The following is a 9,933-nucleotide window of genomic DNA, read 5'->3' on the forward strand; positions in this document are numbered from 1 at the left end:
CGGACACTGCTCCTGCCTCTGTAGGAGGCAGAGATGCTGTAAAGACAGAGCTTTCAATTAAAGAGCTCTGCAGAGCTCCCCTCCCCTCCCATGTGAGCCGAAGTACCAGAACAAATCGGCACTCGCTTGTGATCTGGATTATGGGTAACCGCCTGATCCTCAGCGTAAACAGCACAGCAGAGGTTCCCAGCGGTGACCTGCGGTTTCAGGGGCTCCTTGCTGCAGGGTGCTAAGGCCTTACATGCCCTGTGGTGCCCCTGGGTTCAGCACTCAGGAAGACTGGGATTTATAAACCCAAACTCAAGCTCTGAGGGTCTGGAGGGAAGCCAGGCTACCTCAGCTGGAAAATCCTGGGGACAGAGACAGGTTATTGGGGTCAGGCCAGGCCCCAGGTAGCCTGCGAGCAAATGGGACCTAGGGCAATGGTATCTTTTGGTATCCCTGCATCTACACCCCTGAGGATGACACCCATCCCTGAGGATGACACCCAATGCCACCCCCAGCAATTGTGATAATAGCGATATAAAAGCTGTAGCAAAGAGCTCAGCCAACCAAAAAAGTGTCGGCCTGTCCGTCCATCCAAATAGAGATACTTCCAAATGAGAGAAGTGCAGGAGAAATGCCGGATTTTACTTCCAAATGAGAGAAATGCTGGAGGCTTGTCCAGAGCTATCCAAGTTATTGGAAGGCCCATAGCTACAAGGGTGAAACCTTAATAGATCGGTCAGTGAGATCAACGGAGACCTAGCTCAGGATGATAATGCCTGAGATAAAACACAAGAGCAGGGTCTATAAACAAAGTTATTTGTCAAGCCACAGCCTTGCCTCCTGAATGGAAGGAGGGCATATGTGAACCGCTCCCATCAGGCAGGTGGATGAGGCCTGTAAATCTCTAACAGGGTTGTAAATCTGCAGCAGCGTTAATACTGAAGAGAGAGTGGGTCAGTGATTCTCCAGGGGGTTGGGTTGCATCTCCTCCATCCCGGCTCCCACTGCTGTGAAACGTTTGCTGCTAAATCAGATATTTAAGGAAATGATGATTATTATTATTATTGTTATTATTTTAAATCAGACCGAGGCAGCTGGCGCTTTTCAGTGCGGCTGTCAAAATCAGCATCAACGTATGTATTATGCGTCTGGTGCTGTAACAACAGGCACAAAAAACCAGCTTGCAATTCAAGCACAAATCACATTTCTGTCCAGTCTGAGTCCGTTTTTTGCAGCGGGCCCTTCATTTCTCAGGGTCAGCCGTGGTTGTAAAAACAGCCCGGGCATCTTCTCTGTGAACAGACCAGGTCTCACCCTCTGCTACGCAGCTCACATCTTACCTGGAAAGACCCATCCCATGGAGGTCCACCTGAGCCAGGGTCCAGGTCAAAGCCAGCGATGTACAAGGCTTGGTGGAGGAACCACCGGGTGAAACTCTGCCTCGGGTTATTCATTGGATGGCCGTAATAGTCTGTTTAGGCCTGAACGTGAACAGTAAGACGCTTGTAGACTTTAGACATTAAAGAAAGACCTTTCCCTGCTGTACCTGAGACCAGCTCCTGCAAAGAGCTCCTGCCTCTTGGATCAGAAACCCTCTGTACATGTTGGGTGAAGGGAAATGCTGAGGTCTGTTATGGCAGGGTCTGGCAGGAAGTGGAAAGTGCAAAGTTTGGCTCAGCTAAGTGGCCTGAATGAGGTGCTGGGGAATAGATCGCCTGGAAGACCATGCCTTGGCCGCAGGAGATGGACCAGACAAGCCAATCTGGCCTTTCTGCTCTTGTCCGCCTGGGCAAACAAGGAAGGGGAACAGTAGTGTTGAGGCAACGGTGTTGCTGCGATGGTCCAGAACATACGCGAGAGGCAAGAAATCTTGTGGGTCATCTCTTTGATTGGACCAACTCGATGGTTGCTGTAGACAGGCAAACTTTTAGGTATCACAGTCCCCTTCCTCAGGCCTCTGAGGCAGAAGCAGACAGAGCTGAGCTAAATAGCAGATGGAACAAAAGCTTTTCAAGTAGGGTCATTAGCACCTGTTAGCCAAGAATCAGGAAAATTATAACGGATCCTGCCTGGTGGCTTACCTGGACTGAGATGTGGCACATCATAATGGACCAGCGTCCGCATCACCACATCCTAGTGGCCTGTGGGAGCCCACTGGCCCCTTGTTGATGGCAGGGGCAGAGAGAGGACAATCGCTGCACAGAGACCAGGGGCTGAGCCTGCTACACCCCAGAGGCAGTCGCTCTTGAGTCTGGGCTGGACCCAGGGGCAGTATGTGAGAACAGAAGAGCAGTGAATGTTATTTGTCCAGGCCATGCTCATGCCATCACCCCTGGATTCACCTGGGGGACAAACAAAGCGGCATCCCAGCTTCTTCCATGCCAATCAGAGCCAGACTGGTCACAGAGGGTCGTGCTGCAAAAAGGAGAAGGGACTGGAAAGCGAGATTGCTTGCAAAGCTGCCCTGCATCCACCAACCCCAGGGCAAAGGCCCTGGGCAGGAATAGACTGGCTGGGTCCGAATGGAGCTGCCAGCGCCTGTCTGTCCTCTAGTAACCTACCTCCCCTCCCCGCAAACACAATCCCCTCCGGTGTTAATGAATCCTGTCTGCCAGGCTGGGCAATGGGCTCTCAAGCTCAGCAGGTGTCTTCCCAGAGCCGGTGACCTTCCACGCAGCAGTGAGCAATCAACCCAAGGCTGCCGCTGCTGCCACTCTCCAGCATGAAACAGTGCTGGTTTCAGAGTCAGGGCAGTGCCATCTCTTCATATAATACCAATGGGATCTGCACATGGCAGGCACTGGCTCTGCTCCAACAGCAGCCCCTCTGCCCGCCCTGAATCCCCAACCCAATGGCAACGCTATTAAACACCGGGGTGAGATACCAACACTCCCTGAAACCTCAAGTGCCAGCAGCTGCCCCAGCCCGTCACCCAGGCCCAGAGATCCTACCGAAGCTCTCTGTGACAGTTAAAGATCCCGCGTCCCTTGACTCAAGTGTCCGACCCTTGTTGGAAAGCCAAAAGGGGTGAGACGTGAAGCAGGGACAGAAGCTGCAGGGACAGAAGCCACCGCTCCAAGGGACCCGTTCAGCCAGGGCCTGCCAGCAGCTGAGCAGAGATGGGCTCAGGCCATGGATCTAGGGTTGGAGCAGGCCATTTTGCAAGGTTTTCCAGTGCTTAGGCTGGCGATGCATTGAGACCACAACACAGTCACCACAGTGTCTCTGAGCCCCACCTCTCTGTCATCTGATGCCTCTTGTCTTCTGTCCTGATTGTAAGTGCCTTGGGGCAGGGGGTTGCTTCATTGCTCTGTGTCTCCACAGCCCCAGCCACCAGCCTGGTCCTTGATTGGAGCTTGTAGCTACTCCAGTAATGAGGTGTTCACAGCTGGGAGCTGGCCCATGGGGATTTATTATCGGCCATGGTTGTGCCTGGATCCTGGACAAGCAGTAGACACATAGGTATCCAGCAGGAACAGGCTGGATGAGGCCTCAGAGCTGAGCAGGTCCCACTCTCTTACAGACCCCATTTACAGTCCATTTGCTACTCCCACCAGTGCAAAGGCCTCTCCGCTGTTCCTGGTCAGAAGTGAGGTGGAATAAATGAGCTGGGTCTCCATGCACGGTGGACCTGGGGCCAGAGAAGTGGCTAGCTCCGGGTCATTGCAGCCTGCAGCACAAGATCCTGGCTCCATGTTCCCTCTCAACCAGTCAGCAGGCGCCGGGGTGCTCACATGTGCGCTGAATGTGGCCATCTTACCAATGCCTCTCTCACCACTGCACTAAAAAACCAACCGTTTTCCAGCCGTGGGTATGCAACAGCAATCAGCTGCTAAGTTAACATGGCCTAACTTACTTGCCCCAGCAAAAGGAGCCATCAGAGATGACTAGAATTTACCCCCCGGGGGATCTTGCCTGGACTGGTGACCAGAAGTGGCTCATGGCTTGAGTCCACCAGCAACAGAAGCCTGTAGTCAACCCACCTTGTCCTTGGCGTCCAAGTGTGGAGAGGAAACAGATATTCTGGATCTCCCCTGGATCTGTGTTTTGAGAGATCATCCCTGCTCTCCTCTTCCCAAGGGTTGATCTCCATGGGGAAGGGCGTGTGTGTGTCTACACATGGGCATATGCAGGTGCAGAGGTTTACCTTAATTGTGCTCTTGTCTCCCTGTCTTAGCCATGCCTGCCTCCTGCTCTGTTACACTGCCATCATCCCAATTACTGTGTACTGAGTGTCTGTATATATGTTCTGTACTTCATCGCTGGCCCAGACCCACAGCTCTTGAACTAAAGAACAGCTCATTAGTGTGAAAAGATGCTACAGATGCTCAAAATATGACTCCTGGAAAGAAACATCTGTCCCAGCCCATAAATCCAGGAAGAAAGAGACTTGCTGCTTTGTTTGGTGTTTTGTGGGTTGTTGGTTTTTTTAATTCTCATTTAGGTTTTTTGTGTTTTTTTTTTTTAATTATTATTTATTTTTTTCATCACAGCCTTCAAATCAATCAAAGTAAACAGAGCTGCAGCAGACAGAGTCTGTACATACGGAAGTTTGACTTTACATAAAAATCAGTGCAGATTGTTTTCTAAAAGGAACATGACAAAACCAGAACAGGGGCAGGGGGAAGGGAGGGAACCAAAAAGCAACATGTTGGAAAGAAAGGGAAGAACCAAGGAATTGAGCAAGGATACCACGGGGTTTGCAAATAGGTAGTTGTGGCAAAAACACGTAGCACCTTCAAAGCCCTGTTGCCCAATGCCCTCATGATCTGGCTTACCAAGGAGGCCTAACACAATGCGGGACATGGGGCGAGTTTCCCAAGTGTTTGGGGCTCAGATCCATAAAGCTATTCAGGCACCTAACTCCAACTCCAGTGGGACTTAGGCACCAAAATGTCCCTCTGGCTCTGGCTTCGAGTGACCTGGGGTTTGTGCTCCTAAGTCACTTGGGAAAATCTTGCCCTGTGTTCCCATCCGGCTCCTCCGAAAGTCCTGCTTTTCCCTCTGAGCAACCACATGTCGCTTGCATTCAGGGGAGAACCACGAGGTCCTACAGGCACAAGGCACCATTGCCTGCAGGGCCAGGTTTTCATTCACCATCTCACCTTGCACGCAAGACAGTCCAGGGCAGAGGCGATGAGCATGGGGGTGGGGAATGACTCGGAGGAGGAAGTTGGCCCAGTGTTAATTACAAGAGCAGGGACAATGAGACGGGGAGGAGGGTGTCAGATTCCTTCAAGTATCGGATATACAGAAGTACACTTGGCTGCCAACAAGACAGAGAGACAGGAGCCAGCAACTTGGGCATGGGGAACAGCCTCAAAGCCACAGTCAGCCCCAGGGAAAGGAGTCGGGGGGGGGGGGACTGCTGCAGACACAAGGCCCCAAATCCCAATCTCCAGGTTTTTCGCATGGATCTGGAGTTGAGGGGGGGCCTATTCCAGATGGGACTGAATTCAGTGGTTCAGCAGGGGCTGGAAGGGTTTGAGACAATACCTGGCTGCTACAGGACAAACACACCAACCGTGCCAGCAGTTCCATGCACCGTTCTCTCTGCCTGTTGCATTGCTCCTCGCTATGGGAAGGTTTGCAGGACAGACTCTTTGTCCGCACCCTGCCAGGGAGACTCCCCAAAGCTGAGAGTCCAGGCAGTTGCTTCTAGAGCAGTTCTTCATTGCAAGAGAGAGAGCCCATCTCTTCTCAGCAGGCTGAAGGGAACGGGGGCTTTCCAGGCGCTGCCCAACCTCTGCAGCACTGGGGGGGTGGCATGGGCCCTGCTCACTCGGCAATTCAGTGCATAAGATGTGCCGGGCCCCAAGACACCTTGAGACAGGCAGAGGAGCGGAGACTACTGTGTGGATGGATGCAGCTCTGGCCTCATTCTTTAATTCATAAAAACACTTATGCGCAGGCTTGGGTCCCCCCATCTGTTCAGCAGGACATCCAAGTGCACAGGGGCTCTGCTGAGCAGGGGTACAAGCTGCAATGGGCTCCCTATAGACTGCAGGGGCCAAAGCCCCTTCTCAAAACAGCCTGAGGGAAACTTGGAGGCTGCCAGTCCCTGAGGGTGGAAGCTGCCCCCTCTCCAGCCCAGTGCCGCTTGGGAAAACCTTTGTGACATGGAGCTTCTCTTCTCTGCATGGCTCTGCTTTGAATCCCGCGGTAGCAGTCCCATGGCACCAACACGCACACACGCATATGCACATACACGCATGCCCACGCACACATACGTTCATGCGCACACGCACACACACACACCGAGTCAGGCTGCAGCAAGCACTGTGGGGATCTCGTTACACAGGACTGATTTTTGTTTTTCAGCCTACACGCTCTGTTTCGGGCAAGAAGCTCCATCCCGCCCAGCTCAGACAGCCTTTCCTCCCTTGAGAGTCAACTGAACTGCAGCCACAGTTGCTACATTGCTGTGCTCATCACAGCCCCGGCCATCTGCTCTCCCTGAGCTGGAGGCTGGATCAAGTGCAGGCCTTCTCAGGGTCACCAGCTTCTCCAGTCCACCCCAGGCTCAGGTCTGGCTTTCCCAGGGCTGTGCAACTTGATTTGCCTGTGCTCAGTGCCCTGGCCTTGCTAATTTTCACCTGCTGAGCCACCAAATCTATTGTAGGTGTCACTCACTGGCAGAGTCACTACTGATCAGTAAAACACCCCAGCCAGGGTAGCATCAAAGCTGACAGCTTCCGTGTGGGGGCACTGAGATGAAAGGAGCCAGCTGCAGGTTTAAGAAAGAAATAAAAGCGACTGGTTTCTAGGCTTATTCTCCCCCTTTTCCCGGGGTAGAAGAAGTCCCCCTTCATTTGTCCTTAGCTGCTTGCTTTCAGCCAGGATGATAATTTGCAGGTGATTAGCCCTGGATAACTGGCTACCAGGGCCCAAGGCAATTTGGGAGAAGGGTCTTTAGCACAAATGCACAAAGCCGTGGAAGCATTTGGGAAGTGGGAGCTGCATCCATGTCTCAGGCGCTGGCTCAGAGCCTGGAGTTTGTCTGCAAGTTCCCAGCTGGACCTGTTAAATCCTCACTTCAAAGCACCTGAGCCTGATACACCTCATTTACAACATCAGAGGCAGGTGTGAAACACTCACTGGCCAGCTCCTGCATTTGATACCCACAGGTATGAACCAGGCGGGGGCCTGACTCCCAGCCTCCGTCTTACTCTGAATTGGGACAGTCAAATACCCTCCCGTGCTCCTGTGGCAGTTCAAACAGGGAGTGAAGGGTTCCCTCCCTTGAGTGAGTGTTGGAGGTTGCATGCCATGAAAGCCACACTTCAGTAGCCCCTGAATCCTACATCTGCCCCTGGCATCAACGCCGCCGCAGGGGCAGACGTGGACTTTGATTTTAAGAGTGTGCGGTACTTTGTAAAAGAGAAGCGAATCTCCAGAGCCCCACACTGCCTCGATCAGAGTCCAGATCCAACAGCCCTTGGGCAGGACAGTGGCAATAGCGTTCCCGCAATGGCTCCCCAAACAGACACCCTAAAGCTAATGCCACGGGCCTGCAGCAGCGAGCAATGCCTACCTCCAATACCGGATGTCACAAAGCCCTTTTCCAAGGAGGCCAGTTGCCTCCCTCTAACTTTACAGACAGGAAAACTGAGGCACAGAGTGGGGAAGTGGCAATGCTGAGATGGAGCGCCCTATTTGCTACGATCAACCACCTCCCACCAGCTGCCGCTGGACTGAAAGGCATCAGCCATGGAGCCTCTGTGCAATTCTGCCTGGATTTTCTTCTCAAAACGGGTTAAAATGCTTTGAAAGAACCAATGAATCAACAACATAGACAACACGGGCCCAGTCTGCTAGTCTGGACCCTTATTTAGCCACTTATCCCAGCACAAAGCGAATATAAAAGGCAACCCATCCAGATCAGACCACGAGTTACAGCCACTCTGCACAGATGTGGGAGGAACCAGATGCTGCCTCTTCTTCCTCCCTGCCCATCCCCCTGGCTCTCACAGGCATTCCCTTTACCCAGAAGCTCCCCACAGCCTCCAGCTTCCCCATCTGCATCTAACTCAGGAAGCCATGCTCAACACAAGAAAGCAACAGCAGCCTGCATTTGACAGGCATGTTTTCCTCCACATGTGCCACTCTCCTGTAACTGGCTTCTGGCTGTAACGCCATGAGCCGGATTGACAAAGGGGAGGAATTTGGCCAGATTTGCAATAAATAAGAAATGTAAAATAACAAGGAACGATGATATCTCAGTTTTGCAACCCAACCGTGTGTTCTGGGTTTGTACAGCGCATGGCACAAATCAAGACCCAGTCTGTGAAACACAATGGCCCCGGCCACCCGTTCAAATTCAAGCTGGATACAAACCAGCTATAAGCTTGTTACACATTGTCGAGCACTAACTGTTGGCTCTTTTTACACCTGCATGGACGTTTTTATGGTGTGGTAATTACTTGCACATGTGGGCTGGTTTAAATTTATTGTGCAGTTAACCCATTAATTGCATGATAATGACTTTGCAGGTGTGGCCAGTCTTAGTTTGCGCATCTGGCCAGTCTAACATTTACTGCACGGTTAACCAATGAATTGTGCAATACATGTAACTTGTGGCAGAGGCCAAAGAATGAGAGAGATGCAGGAACTGTAGCTAGTTTTGTCCTGAATTAGAGGGAAAACAATGAATTCCATAACTCCTGAGGAAGCAACATTTGTGGGGGGGCAAAAAAAGATGGTTTTGCTCCCAGGAAACGTTTCACTTTGATTCTGGACACATTTAACGAATGGTGGACGTGGTTTTGAACCTGGAAGAGGTTTCAAAACGAAGTGTCCCGCCCTGCGAACATCGATGAAATTCCACTGAAATCAATGACTTCCCATAGGGAGTTGCAGGTGCAACGGGACGGCTTTTCCGATAGAAAAATCGCTCTGTCGGGAATTTTCCAATCTGCCCTACAACTAATCAAAGCTCAGCAAGGGGCAGCCTCCCAGACACCTCTGAGTAGTGGAGAGCACAGGGCCAGCTTTGGGGTGTCACTTTGTGCCCCAACCTGTAGGACAGTCCTAGCTGTACACGGGATGCTAAGCCTGATGCCCTCCAGCCTCACTGACCAGGGAGTGGGGAGGAGGAGGATGAGGGAGGAAGTAGGTGGAGAAGAGAAGACGAATTAAATACCATCCTGAAGCCCTAATGAGTTAGATGGGGAAATGATGGCTTTGCTGAGAAATTCTGGGGAAATTCTGTCTTTGACCATCTCTCTTAATCAACCAGCTTTTGTCATTCCCTTGGCTGGTTGCTTAGGAGAGATAGGGAAGAGGAAGGTTTTACTGGCTCCCAGCATCCATCTGCAGGTGTGCTTCATTAAACCACACATCCTGGCCATCTAAGTGCTCTCATACGCCTACATTTCAATATTATTCCAGGGCTTTGGATCTGAACACGAGCCCTGACACACACTCTGCTAATCCAGTGCAATTAGGGCTTCCAGCTTTTCAGGCGAGATTCTGGATTTGGAAAAATCAGCGCTATTTTTAATGCTAAGTGTTATATCTGGGAACCATATGAATGTTTCTTTCTTGTTTGCTGCTTGATCACAGGAAGGGCACAGCAGAATGGTTTGTGTGCCATATAGTATTTTTTAAGGGTTACGTTTGATTCTGCCCACGGAGTAAAATGGATCCTGTGGGCACTCAAAACTTGACGGGGAAGAAAAGAAATCAAGAAAGGTCAAATCTCTGCCTTAACACCAGACGTTGCAGTACAAGAGTGACGGTGAGTCAGAGGTATCATTGCACACTTAACAGATAGTCTTTGAAAAGAACTACGTTAGAGACGTGAGACATCTAAAAGGGGCAATGTCAGCTTGCAAGTTTGGCCCTGTATTTAAGCTTTATAAACCATCAGTTTGTAAAGAATACTCCAGCCTTGCTGTTGAAGTCCAGTGGATGGGAAATTTAAAAAAAAAAAAAAAAAAAAAA

The sequence above is a fragment of the Gavialis gangeticus genome, unplaced genomic scaffold (assembly GCF_001723915.1).
Source record: "Gavialis gangeticus isolate Ggan-Ray unplaced genomic scaffold, GavGan_comp1, whole genome shotgun sequence".
Classification (NCBI taxonomy): domain Eukaryota; kingdom Metazoa; phylum Chordata; order Crocodylia; family Gavialidae; genus Gavialis; species Gavialis gangeticus.